A 14,986-nucleotide genomic window follows, 5' to 3' on the forward strand; every position below is an offset into this window, starting at 1 on the left:
TTGTTTATATAAATCACTATATATTTTTTTCAGGATAACAGAATGCAAGATACAAGAGGAAAAGATCTGTATGGTGGCATATTTCTGCATACGATAACTAGATAAGTTTCGCGAAAATGTATCGAGTTTTCACGAAAAACAGAAATTTTTTCGCGAAAACATAAAAGCTTTTCACGAAAAGAACTGCAAATATTAAACGGAAAAAGATTGCGTTAGTGCCCACTACTGCATAGAAAAACCAGATAAGTTTCGCGAAAAATGGACTAAACTTTCATGAAAAACGGTATAGTTTTCGTGAAAATAAAGTTTTCGCGAAAATATTATTTTATTTTCACGAAAACGTTACAGTTTTTCATGAAAATTTGGTCCATTTTCGCGAAACTTATCTGGTTTTCTTATGCAGAAGTTGGCAATAACACAGATTTATCCACATAATATATGCAGTTCCTTTCGAGAAAAGCTTTTATGTTTTCGCGGAAAGTTTATATGTTTTCGAGATTTTTTCACTGTTTTTCTTGAAAACTCGATACATTTTCGCGAAACTTATCTGGTTATCGAATGCAGAAATATGCCACCATAGATCTGCCAGTATGTATACTTTTCTTGCTTTTACTGCAATTTAATTAGCGTAACTGAGTGAGTTGTACCCTTAGAAATGATCCAGTAATTTATGTGTGTGTGTGTGTGTGTGTGTGTGCGTGTGTTCGGGTTTAATGTCTTTTTCGACAATATTTCAGTCAAATCTACTTGTAGCAGTGACCACAATTCCCAACTTTATAGTGCTGCATCACTGGAATATCACGCTGTAGACACGTGACATGATACCCCACCCAGTTACATTATACTGACACCGGGCTGACCAGTCCTAGTAATATCCTCTTAATGCTGAGCGCAAAGCGAGGTAGCTGCCAGTACCATTTTAGCTAACCTGAGCACAAAGTGCTCAGGGTGAGCTATTTTGATCGCTCACCGTCCGGCGTCCGTTCGCCGTCTGTCCATACCTTCGTTTAAACAACATCTCCTCCTAAACCATCAGGCCAATTTTAATGAAACTTCACAGGGATGTTTCATGGATGGTCTTCTTTAAAATGTTTTCAAAAAATTGAATTCCATAGAGAACATGGTTGCCATGGAACCGAAACGAAAAACTTTTAAAATCTTCTTGTACAAAACCATCGGTCCTGTGGCTTTGATATTTGGCATGAAGCATCATCTAGTGGTCCTCTACCAAGATTGTTCAAATTATTTTCCTAGGGTTAAAATGGCCCCGCCCTGGGATCACATCGTTTATATAGACTTATATAGGCAAAACCTTGTCCAAAACCATAGGGTCTAGGGTTTTGCTATTTGGTATGTAGCATCATCTTGTGGGTCTCTACTAAAATTGTTCAAATTATTTCCCTAGGGTCAAATATGGCCCCGCCCAGGGGTCCAAAGTTTTACATAGACTTACATAGGAAAAAAATAAGAATCTTCTTGCCTGAAACTGCAAGACCTAGGCTTTTGATATTTTGTATGTTGCATTGCCTAGTGGTCGTCAATTTTACATAGACTTATATAAGAAAATATTTTAAAAATCGTCTTGTCTGAATGTTCCTATGTCTTTGATATGTGGTATGTAGCATTGTCTAGTGGTCTTCTAACAAGATTGTTCAAATTATGCCCCTGGGGTGAAAAGTGGACCCTCCCTTGGGTCACTTGTTATATGAGGTATATAGGAAACAAATACTTAAAAGATCATCTGATCATATTTCCTAGACTGTTTAATTATAGCTTCCTGATGACCCCAATCAGGGGTCACTTGACTGTGACTTTGACCTACTGACCTACTTTCTTGTTATTTAAGATACAGCCTTGAAATTTGGATGACATATAATTTTGCACACCCATCTTAAAACTAATTTTCAGTGACCATAAATGTGAACTACTGACCTACTTTCTTAATATTTTATTATCGTTTGACTTTTGAAACATGCAGTTCATATTACTCAGGTGAGCAATCGAGGTTCATCATGACCCTCTTGTTTACGTATTTGGCATGACATGGCCAGGGACCGAACCCACGACCACCAGCTCTCGAAGCGGGCACTCTACCACTAGGCTACCGTGGCGGTCAGTTACTGCGTAGGGGCTTCCGTTGCCGAGTGGATAAAGAGGCTGACTTAGAATAGTTTGCTCCTCACCGCTGTGAGTTCGAAAACTCGACTAAGATGTAGAAATCTTTTAATGTGAGGAAGTCAGGTGTCCATTCATGCGTGAAATAATGCACGGAGGGGCAGATGGGGTATTCCATCATCTTTGAAAGCTGGAATGCGGTCCTATGATTTTCCATTTTGCCGATGTGACGTTAAAACAAAAACAAGTTACTACCTCATAGTGTTTCCCTTGAATCAGTTTTAGGGCAGTTCTTTTTCTGTTTAGAACTTTTAATGGTAGATTCTTGTACATGTCTTTCAACTACACAGCACATTACTTGGCAGTTCTTATGTTCATGTCTCAAAAATTAATTCACCCAGAGTCAACACACCTCACAGGATTGTTTTTCAACATGGGAAGTTGTTCATCAGGGATTTAGTTCGATCTCACACAGCCAGACGGAAGTTATGGACTCAAGACAAAATTTAAAAGATATTTAAAAATTGCCAAAATTTGTGTCGTATGTATCTAAAAATATTTGACCTAGTGTTATGAGACATTGCAGAAAATTATTTAGTATATAAAGTTGTACTCCTGGTGTTTTGTTAGAGATATCACTCAGCTATACTAGAGTTATGACCCTTGGCAAAAATATGCATAAAAAGTATAAAAGCTGTGTAGCACAAATCTAAAATCTAAAAAATATCTACTAGACCTAGGGTCATAAAACATCATCGGAATAAAATTCAGCTTGTTAAATTGCGCACTTGGGAACTTGTTCTGAATTTCTGCCAGTCAGACCATAGTTATAGTCCTTGCTTGTTTAGATTTTGTATTAATGGAATACAAGTTTGTTTCACATATATCTCAAAAAGTATTTGTCTTAGAGTCATAAAACATAAGGGGTTTCTTAAATAGCGTGTGAAGTTGCGTACCTGGATTTCAGTCAATTAGATTGGAGTTATGGTCCTTGACATAGTAAAAAGAAACACATAAAATGCTTAAAAGCCGGTTTGTGTCGCATATAATCTAAACATATTTCACCTAGTGTCATGAAATCATGTAGGAATATTATCCAGCATGTGAATGTGTGCCCCTGAGTTTTTTTTTTTATTTCACTTTGCAAGACCAGAATATATTTTTGCCCTTGCCTTAGTCATAAATTAAAAGTTTATGTCCCATGTATCTAAAAATGTACTTGACCTAGAGTCACAAAACATCAAAGGATTGTTTTATAGCATGTGAAGTTGTGCACCTGTTGGTTTTCTCTAAGGATTTCACTCACTTATGTCTGAGTTATGGTTCTTCACTTAGCGCAAAATACACATAAAGTTAATAAAAGTTTGTGTTGCAAACATCTTAAAATATTTCACCTAGAGTTATATTACCGTTTCTGCTATTATTTTACTTAGTTGCCGCTTCGAGGGATTAAAAGATTTATTGAAAGTCTATGTATACACACAAGTACTTTAAAATCTCCTTGTTCATATAATTTATGGCATTCTTGCCGCTTGCAAGATTGTGACATTCCCATCTGATCCAATAGTGTTCTTTCTTTTGTGATACTCTATACTTGTGAGCTCTTTTACAGTTCGTGTCATACAAAATAATATTAACTCTTAGTACATGATGAGGTCGATTGTAAAATCTTAAACAACAACTTTTTTGCTTAATTTTCCAATGTTTGTATTTAAGGTGGAATTCGCCTAAGTTGATGTTATAGGGTTCCGTTTCGACATTTTGTTTAATATATAATTCAGCATATTCCGCATTTAATGCGTATTTTACATCTTAGTTATTTCTGTAACTTTTTCCTCTGCAAGGCTTCAAACACGGCTATTGACGTAAATATTTTGATGAACCATGATTTTACTGTTTTCGTAAATCGTTCTTTTCAGTCAACACGTACCGCTTATTACTCATCCATGTTAAAATGTCTTGGTATTTGCGTAGATCATTTTAACATTAAAGTCGATATTTACGTTAATGTGACTGAGGTCAGAGCGACAAAGGTGACGTTGAGTTTTGAATAAAAAATTTTCTTCAATCTTGTTTCATGTAAAACCCAGCCGATAGGATTTGACAAAATGCTAACTTGATGTTGAAAACTTTATTTTCTGTGGATTGAAATATTATTATTATTATTCTTGCATGTTAATTACATTGATACAATGATAAATTAATATTCAACTAATATTCTTTGTCCCAATATCTTATTTCTATGTCCCAATTTCTAATTTGTTTTTATGTAAAAGATAATCAACAGTGTAAAACATAACATTTTGTCCCAAAAATTCCTGCATGCATGATGGATTTTACATATTTTGTTATATTTAAATTGATAATGCTGAAGTTTTATTTTTTCTACGCCGTATACTAATTTGCTAACCACTTACTGTAAATTTCATAATACACTTAACATCATTATTCGCATTTTTTTTTTCATTCAGAAAGTATTTTTCGTACTTTTAAACATATATAACATCATTTAGAAGTTATAATAAGAAACATGTATCGTACGCATTTAAAAGTTACAATCTGAAAAAATGAATTTAGAAGGGTACCAATGATATTGGTATCCAGCTACATAAAAATTATAACAAAGAAGCAACCAGAAATACCGGATCTCTTTTGAGACAGAGGGCGCTTCAATGGGCTATTCCATAACATATCCGCACCCCTACCCCTGTGCAAAGCATTTCAACCCCCAAATACACTCCTCGGACACACCTCTAAAACACATAGGAGGCATTTTTTCCCCTGAAAACTGCCCGTTAACAAGCCGTTTCAACCCCCCCCCCGGGACAGACACCCCCTGGACCACCTATGGAAGGCATTTTTTTCCTAAAAACCAGCTGTCTCCAGAGACCCCCCACCCCCGGGCAACCTATGGAAGGCATTTTTTCTGTAAAATACTCCCTGGAAAAGCTGTCTCAAAAGACCCCTTAACAGATACCCCCTGGACAACCTATGGAAGGCATTTTTCCTGAACATCCCCTCCCCTGCCCCCTGGACATGCTATCTCCAGAGACCCCCTGGGCAGACACCCCCTGGACAACCTATATGGAACGCGTTTTGCCTGGAAATTACCCCTGGACAAGCCATCTCAAAAGACACTTTGGATGTAAGGTCATCTCCCAAACTGAAAGCATTAGCATTCGGCAAGGCAAAACTCCACAGTCTTGGGTTTCACTCTGCTGCTGAACGTTCATTACTTTTATCCATGGTAATATGTAATTTGACAGGTATTTAGAAAAACAACAAAAGTCAATAGGCGTGCATTCATATTTTAAATGAAACTGTTTAAGCAATCTCTCTTTATATTCTATTTACTTTTTTCAAGTTTTATCAAATCTAATTTAAATATTGTCTTAAAATCTTTCACTTAGTCTCCTGGTCCACACCACACTTTAGACGCGTGTTGTCAGTTTAGTGTTGCAACTTGCTGCACAGGTTATTTGCTGTTACCAGGTACACGTTTAGACCTTTTGGGCAGAAAAACTCCGCATAAATTGCATTGAAAGTTATTATTAATCCAACATACGTTTCCATTTGTCCCGGTACAGGGTCCATGGGTAGTATAGCTTCAGAGGGTAGCGAGTAGTATGTTTGAAGTAATACGTGACGACACGAATAACCAGGGGTTTGAATCCCTGTGAACAGCCCGTCTGAATGTACCATGCAAGGCTTTAAGCACTGGTATCCGGCCGGCAGTAGGAGTAAGATAGCATCAAGGGGAAGGATGTTGTTATGCCTGTTCGTTTCCAATATTTCCTGAATTTTGAATTCCATTATTTCTGACCACCACTATCCACAATATTATCCACAATAACATTGAATGTGTGTACACTGTTCATTCCTCACATGCTTGAGTTCTCAGATAGTGTAGTTTCAGAAAAGGTATCATTTTTATCTACATTTATAAAAGGTATTCATTATTATATATCGACATTCGTCCTATTTTTTTCCATTGAAAATTATGACGTCCATTTCGTATGAACAGCAAAAGAAAAGACCCGAAATTTACGTCATTGCTGCTTAGTGATAACCGACAGCTGTTTTGACGACGTCCGCGTATAGTCAGGGGGAACGTTCCTTAGATGACGGCGCAGTTATTCCGTGTGGTGAACAGAATCACCGGGAAGATGATTTTAATGTTAAATGCCGCAAAATATGTGCAGTTTATAATATTATCGTGTTTACAAAGGGAAAGGAAATATAATGTAAATATAAGAAATGAAAATATTTTTAGCGATTCATGGATTTGCCGATCCTATTCTGTAGTTCATTTCGCATGAACACGGAAAAAATATTTCATTTCTTAATTGCACACTTTCTTTCGCTTGTTCCTCATATCTAATTAATTGTGTATAATTCGTAGGACAATTCTGTCACAACATATTTGTTTTTTTTTATTTTTTCCTCTAAATGTCTTATCATTAAATGTAAATTTTATTACAATTATTTAACTTCATGCAGTAATAATTACAACATTGTAATCCAAAGCTTTTTGTACCTTTCTAATATTAGTGTTTAGGGGCTTTAAGAGGTGCGGGGATTACAAATAACATTGTTTAACAATGTGTAACAACAACTGAAACTTAACATGCATGTTTGATAGTTTCTGCTTCTAAAAATGCTCAGTGCAGTTATAGAGCAGTATGTATTCTCATACTGCGCAAAACATGTATACGTCTTTTTGGATTATTGTTGTTTTTTTTTCAGAGTTTACATGATACGTTTTTAATGTCCTTAAGTGTCTACGTTGCCCTTGACTCATCCTACTTTAACTATTAAAGACCTAGAAACTACCTTTTGGTAAATTCTTTTGTCCTATAATGATTCTTTGAAACATACATGCAACAGAAAATTGAATATTACTTACTACATTAAACCAGTGATAAACATTGCAGTCAGATAATCGATCCTAACTTGTATTCACTGTTAAACGATTAGGAATAAAATCAGTTTGTGATACTCTAAGTTATCAGCAGATATATAAATCAACATTCCCAAAGTATTAGACATAACATTTTGAGTAAATGATCAAACATAATTCAAATTCTAAACAGATACTTACAACGCTTGCTATTGGTTTAATGCTATTTGCTCAATTTCAAATGATGCATATATATATCTATATATATATTTCCAGGATGGTTGGGAGGAGAGATATGATACAATACGTGGGCGTGTATTTTATGTCCATCGTGGTAAGCTGTTTACCTAACCTTTCTATTCAAAATATTTCTATTCAATTAAAGTAGGCAAGTAATCTTTTTTCGTTTCCATGTGGTGACATCTGCATGCATAAGATGTAGGAACTGTTGGCCTTTTACCACTTGATAGAAAAAGTTGAACAGAGATTCAATCGTGAAATGTGCATATTGTTACGCGATGGCACTATTTATATTATATTATTATTATTTCTTTTTTTTCCATGTAATTTAATGTTGGAGGCTGGAGATACTTTGGTTATTGTAACAGTAGCAGGTGCATTTCCGGCTCTGATATGTGCCTTCTCCGGTAAATATTTCTAAATCAAATACTATTACAGGTTTTAAAAAAGCCCCTAATCTGAATTAACCGCTCAAAGTAATATAAAAAATTTTGACACATTTTTATCAAATTTGTTGTATATAATAAAATTAAAATTGGAACTAAAAAATATCTATGAAATATGAAAAGTGAGGTATTTGAAATTAATTTGATTTTTAAAATTGGTCAAAGTTGATAAGTTAACGTTATTTTTCTATGAGAGAAACAAATGATTGTTGTGAAAATAATACCAGTGTTCAAGTGATAATACTTTAACTTTCTTTTCGCTGTATCTGTCATCAAGACTGTAGGTAATGAAAAACTGGTATGGTATTTCCTTTACGATAATTATAAATGTGCTACACTGCAATCAATTGTTTAGTCGTATATCAATAACGCATGTTTTCTTTGAAAAAAAAAGACAGTTCTATAGACATGCATTATATGAGTACGTTTTGATCGAGACTCAAACGTATTAGCATTGTTATGTAAAGCTCTCATATATTTATGTTTCACTGTTGGCATCAAATACATTATATTAGTGATAAAGTTCTTTCAAGAGGTGTGGTAATAGTCTGTCTACCCGTCCATGCAACCTTAATACGTTTTTCCTGGGCATAACCCGAATACTAGTTAAGTGTTGTTGCAAAAACGTCACACTATGACAGTGGCCATTTATGAAGAAATGTATTGTGTAAGACTTATACGGCGGAGAAATCATATAATTAAAACCATTTCTTCCATGAATGGCCATTTTGACAGATAACAGATAAAAAATGACACATTTTGAATGTTTCTTAGCAGGGATAGCACCCTAACTGGAAGCGGAGCGGTGGTCTATTGGTTAAGGTCTCCACCGCTCAATCCTGGGGTCGCGAGTTCGAGCCCTACTGGAGTCACGTCCATGATTTCTCATATGACACCAGTTTGGGTTTTTTTTTATCACAATCGAGCTCAAATGAATTGGTATAAACTTAACTTAACAAGCGAGAAGATTCAGATATTTTCAAAACATATGCTGTAAAGGCCTCAAAGATCGGCAGACTTTTCAGTATAAATCACTATGACAGAACGAAATAACGAAATGGCGTAAATTAGCCACCATACGAAACTGCTTGGATACTAGTTCTTGATATATTTTCATGTATCTATTTTTTCAAGGAATAGTTTCAATGTATAATAACCGCGAAGTTGTTCATACATTACACATTTTATTAAAAAAATAGTAAAATTGTTCAAATGTACGAAGAGAAAAGTTACGTTTGAAAGTAACCAAACGTTATCCACTTAAAAAATTTATTTCGTTATCAGTTGATAAAAGCTCTGTAATTTTAACATTTTTGTTCGTACGTTTCCGAAAATTCTTGTCAATTTTGAGGACATCTCCATAAAAACAATTTGAAAATAATGGAAATGGAATTAGTCTTCTATGCGATATTAAAAAAAAACGTTTCCTTTTATTTCTAGGAATTTCATTTTGGTTTTGGCAACGACCAGTTTCTATTAGGCCCCAAGCTGGAATTGGGAACCCTCCATCCCCTTTGGGATTTTTGAAGCCAACATTTTCTTAAAGCACAGTGTCTGTGGCTCATATTTCTGAATTCGGGCTCTCTGTAATTTACAACATGTTACTAGAAAATGGTTTTTTCGACGGCTTCAGTGCCATTCTGCTTATGACCAAATGGGTAACCCTTCACCCAACTTTATTCCCAATAACATCAGTTACCATCATCCATTTTCTTACATTCCGCAAAACATTCAAACTGTTTAAACATAACTGCATGAAAGAAGCAAAATATTGATCTTTATTCAGAGCGAAAGACTCATACAAAATATTTCAGCAAATAATGGCTGTTTAAAAATAGCTCAAATAAAAAAAATGCACAGAATTACGTACTTTCAAAATAAAAGTTATTAATTTTGTGCGGTAACTGACATGTAACGTCATGACGCCAATGACGTCATTTTAAGGCAACATTGTTTTGAAGCGTTTCTGCGGCAATTTATTCATTATTTCTGCATTATTAAACCATCAAGCATCAGATCGGAGGCAGGTTCATGATTTCTTTTCAGAAGAATAGATAAACAAACACATTTAGTTTGTCGCAAACGTCGTCGTAAATCGTCACGTTAGCTCCCGGTTTGACATGCGCGTATACAAATATTAAGGTAACCTACCTCCTAAATACTCCTAATAAAGTTCTCTTGGTCAGTTTGATAGTTTCTATCATCAGTCACCACAATCACTGTGTGTTTCATATAAAGTATAAACCATACTGGTCGTCGTATATGGTGCATTCTTGTTTTCCTCTTCTGGTTTCAGTAGTACTACCTCCTTTACAAAAGCAACGGCCGTGTTACAGTAAAAAAGGCGGTCGATGCTCTTTCATTTGCTTTAAAAATATTCTATACATTCAGAAGGCGCCTCTTTTTGCCTGAACCAAATGATGACAAAATTTTATCGCAAAAATTAAATTTTCAAAGCTTTTTTCACTAATGCAATTAACACGTAATGGGTCAGACTATATTGAATTCTTTTCAGTAGTACTGATGACTAAACAGTGTAGAATTAATCATATGCATGCCTCTTCCTGTTTGGGTAAAATTGTTCTTTCGGACATACGTTGGCCGAGCACATTACTACTAGTAAAGAAATTACACTTTCACAATAGCCTTCCCTCATACCAGGGTTGAAAAATGACCCAAAATATTCAGAAAGATTTTCTTGTGTTAGGTATGTAACAATGCAGACGTCCTTCTACCCATAGATTTCCACATGCATTCTTCCATGAATTATCGTGCACGATTTTTGCAACTTGAATTCAAATCTGACTTTTACAATTTTCCAGAAGATTCAGAGGACATTTACACCAATATAAATTTTGACAGGAAGTTCTACTGATAGTTATATACAAAAAGCAGCTGATGTGATGCTTTTTCATGCGCAGTTACAAGTACAGCGGTTCCAGTTGAAAAGTTTTAATGCTTTTCATGTATACAAATAGAAAATGTTTAATCAGAAATAAGTCTGCAAGTAAAATGAGGATGATAAGATTCTTTGTAAGTGTGCACCAATTAAATCATGAAAATAAAAACCTTGACTCATTTTTATACATACCTACTTGTTTTAACGTTTGTTACTTTGAAATTGATTATTATGTTTTGTTAATTTTTGATACGTACATGAACAACACAAAAAGATACATGTTTGTGTTTAACTAACCTTAACAACGTTGAATTATATTGTTTTTCATGTAAGGATTAAAATTACCATAATCAACACGACTTTTTCAGCTCAGAGTTTCAAGTATACATTTGCAATTGCTTTCTGTTAGTTAATATGCATGGTTTAACGTAATCACCCAGGTTTTTTGTTACATCAGTTGCTAGTATGTCGCTCAATGTTTCAGAACTATTCAAAGTGAAGGATTTGATTTCTAGAGATTCATGTAGATACATTCATCATGTGGAAATTCAGCATTTGTCAAAACGTGTTTAATAGTTACTCTGGTGTATATATCCGAATATAATAGATGTGATTTCTAGTGTACGCAAATTAGGTTGACCATCTCAGTAACAAGTATGAAAATTGCTGTAAGATGCAGCAAAAGGAAACTCCGTGCAAAATAAAGCAGTGCATGTAGTACTACTGATAGATTAGGAGGTGATATAACGATGCTGGTGTAGACCCTAGGCAAACAGAAAGTCTAATGGGGTTTCATTAATATTGGACAAAGATATAACGATGCTGGTGTAGACCCTAGGCAAACAGAAAGTCTAATGGGGTTTCATTAATATTGCACAAAGATATAACGAAGGTGTTGTAGACCCCAGGCAAACAGAAAGTCTAATGGGGTTTCGTTAATATTGGACAAAGATATAACGAAGGTGTTGTAGACCCCAGGCAAACAGGAAGTCTAATGGGGTTTCACGAATGTTGGACAAAGAGGCATGGAAAATCACAGTTTGATAAAAAATGGCTATCTAGATTATCAACTGGCATAATTTACCATGGAACTATAATGCTATACAAAAGTAAAATTAAAAACGTAAATAACCTCCTTGGTTAGATTAACAACATGTTATGAAAAATACTTAGAATACATGTCAGGATTTGATATCTTATTCGTTTGTTTGCAAAAGCTACTATATCAGGTTTTAAATGTAGACCTATAAAAGCATTAAAAAGTTAACAATAATAAGTGTTTATAAGATACACCTGGGATGCAATAAGTAACCCTAAATATGAGTTTTAAAGAAATAGCACGTGAATTACCAAAGACGTAAATATCTTCTTCGAAAAACTGCATAAATATATGGCTGACCTTCTCAATTTTATATGAAAGGTCCATTTATGAATTTTTTTAGGAAGATAAAATCAGTATATCTTTAATCACAAACTTGTTAATTGTGCTGCGCGATTGCAAAACGCACAGATTGATTCATTGCGCGAAGCATTTGTGCAGCTCTAGCCAATATTATTGCGCAAATTACGCAAACGGTGTTCATCAAAACATTTGGGTACGCTTACATTTCTAGATTTTTAGAAATGCGCAGTCAAATGTTTTCGGGTTCATGCTACTCGGTCTACTTGAGGCTGTAAGTTTTGTAAGGAAGGCAACATGAGCTGTCTTTGATAGTGCATTCGATATCTTTTCTTCTACGTCTAGAGCCAACTACCTTTTTTACAAAAGAATATCTACCTGTCTGAGCAAAGCATTTCGGAATATTCGTATACTTTTACTTCTTTTAAATTTAGCTCTTATGGGTATGCAATTTACACTGTAACGTGTGCGTTATTTAATTATAGTTCAACTAGTTATCAAAATTGTTAAGAGGTAGAAATTGTTATTATATCAGATAAGAATTTAACAAATGTCACTGTTAAAACATACACATGTAGTGAGTGGATTTTCAGATTTTCACTGTTTATTGTATTAAACAAAAGTAAATCTGATTTATGTACCATGGAAATCAGATTTATTACATCCTGTTGGATATACCCAAGTGTAACTATTAAACACTTTTTGATAAATGCAAAAATTCCACGAAAAGTAGGTATTTAAGGAAAGTTACAAATTATAAAACTTGATTTTTTGCATCCGTCAAATATATAAAGGTTTTAAATATGTATGCATAATACATTCAAATAGCGTAGTTTTCTGTAAATCAGGCTAAAACATATAATATATAGTCATCTTGAAATAGACTTCCAGCAGACTCGTTAAGCGGTCCTATGCTGCGATCATATGAATAAGATTGTCTATGTTTTATCTATGTTAACCTTGACTATATACTTGCTGCTTGTCAGTTGCATATAATTGTGTTTACTCAAAGAACTATTTGAAAACGATTTTTCTATGCCCTTGACTACAATCTGAATTTTCACGTCAAGTGTCTCATCTACGTTTAGTCCGTATTTTGATATTTGTTGCAAAGCTCTAACGTTTCTTTTTAGCCGCTAGGACCATCGACTTAATCTTTTACCTAATTAAGTTATTTTGTACAATATTCGTCAGATGAGGCATTAAATCCACTTGATAATGTAAGTAAATAATGTAAGCTAACATGAATTTTGGATTTACAAAATTATCAGTTTACTAAACCATTATGAAGTTTACTTTTTTATGAAAGTATCTTACAGACATTACTGACTGACGAGAACATGAACCACTTTGAGTTGTCGTTGCAGGCAAAGTTTTATTCCAGTCTTAAAAATTTTAAAAATTCTATTTGAATGCCATATAATAATTATTCTGCAAAGGAAAAGAATTGTACTGAATGATATTGAATTAAACCTATAAATTGTATTGTTTTCATTTTAAGAACAAAGGATTGCTCAGGATAAAGACCCAAGAATACCGGGGTTAGAAACTAGTCAGGTAAGACTAAATTTTTCACTTCGTCTCATCGATAGGGAATCATTGTTTTAGCACATATTACCATTTTCGATACAACGCTTTTATTCGAGGTACAGTATGTAATATATGTGGGGAGCAATATCCAGTATATTTATAAAAGGTACGGTACTAATAAACTTTGATAATGTGGCAGTTGACCTCAATACAATCGACACTGTTTATTTTCCAATACAGGTAAATCCAATAATTGCTTTACAATAGATCTGTGTCGGATTATCTTTGAACACCCTTGGACTTACTGGACTCAACTGCCACATTATCAAAGCTTATTAGTACCTATTGTAAAGGACACAATTCTTATGTTTGACCTTGTGCGAAATCTTACAGCTGTAAAAGACCCGTATTTATGTTCAAATTACAGTCATGGTGGTTCCAAATTTACACCTATAGGTTGATTTTACAGTTGTAATATTTTCTTTACAGCTGTAAAGCGACTGTTCGAATTATGCAAAAAAAAAAAAAAAAAAAAAAAAAAAAAACAACAAAAAACTTCGTAAGTATGCCTAAAAGTTACAGATGTAGAAATGTTACAGGTGTTGAAAATCTGGGCATTGTTTTTAAGGGACGAAAGCAGACGTAGAAAAAAGTTTTAGTATGAATTAATTATTGTCCTCTAGAAAGGCCAGATAATTTACCTAGTAAGTAAAAACAATATGGAATACGTTTGCAAAATAACTGTGCATCAGATTTTGTTTGTCGTGAAAGTAATATATCTAATTGAATAAATATACAGGATAACACAGTCATTCATCTAACAGTCTTGAATTTGTTTTCCTTGATTTTCTCATATTTTTCGATATTTTCCCCTTTGACACGTATTTAGAGGTAGTAAGGGTTCTCTTTCCAGCATCTTTAGATGTACATCTTTTAACATATTTTAACTTGTGAAACCTTGTGTAAGTTTTAACTTAAAATATCGTGTTTGTTGACTAATTTCACTACTGTAACAGAAATGTCACACTTTCTCAGAGCATTTCTAGATTTGATCTTGCCAGGAGGTAAAATGTGCATACTTTGTACATAGTCATCTAAGCTAGCGGAGTTGTTTCCATTTTTTCCAAATATTTTACTAAGAATCACCCTTTTCAGCTCCAGAAAATGATGCCTTAAATGTTTTTTTAAGACTATGCACTTTATTATATTAAAGGATATACATATTTGACACAGGTAGTGCATTCTTTTTGTATTTTAGTCAATTTCATAACATCGCTACGAGAGAACATGTATTTTACTTGACGTTAAACATAGAAAGCGTTCGTTATGAAGCTACGTATTAATGTATCGCCGTTTTGACGATTTTGTTGTTTTAGACATCTACAGTTTCAAAAGTATGCACCGTTTGGTCAATTAAAGTATATTAAAGAGGGAGAAAATACAACAGTTACTGTTTT

The 14,986-nt window shown here is 34.1% G+C and overlaps 1 long non-coding RNA gene across 1 annotated transcript; it reads left to right on the forward strand.

The window, feature by feature from the left end:
• The first annotated feature begins 467 nt into the window (after positions 1 to 467).
• Positions 468 to 13,557, forward strand: LOC128559832 (uncharacterized). Its single transcript, XR_008372669.1, has 3 exons — positions 468 to 588; positions 7,292 to 7,349; positions 13,501 to 13,557. It is a non-coding gene; the product is annotated as an uncharacterized LOC128559832 (long non-coding RNA).
• Positions 13,558 to 14,986: the final 1,429 nt, after the last annotated feature.

The sequence above is a fragment of the Mercenaria mercenaria genome, chromosome 10 (genome assembly GCF_021730395.1).
Source record: "Mercenaria mercenaria strain notata chromosome 10, MADL_Memer_1, whole genome shotgun sequence".
NCBI lineage: Eukaryota > Metazoa > Mollusca > Bivalvia > Venerida > Veneridae > Mercenaria > Mercenaria mercenaria.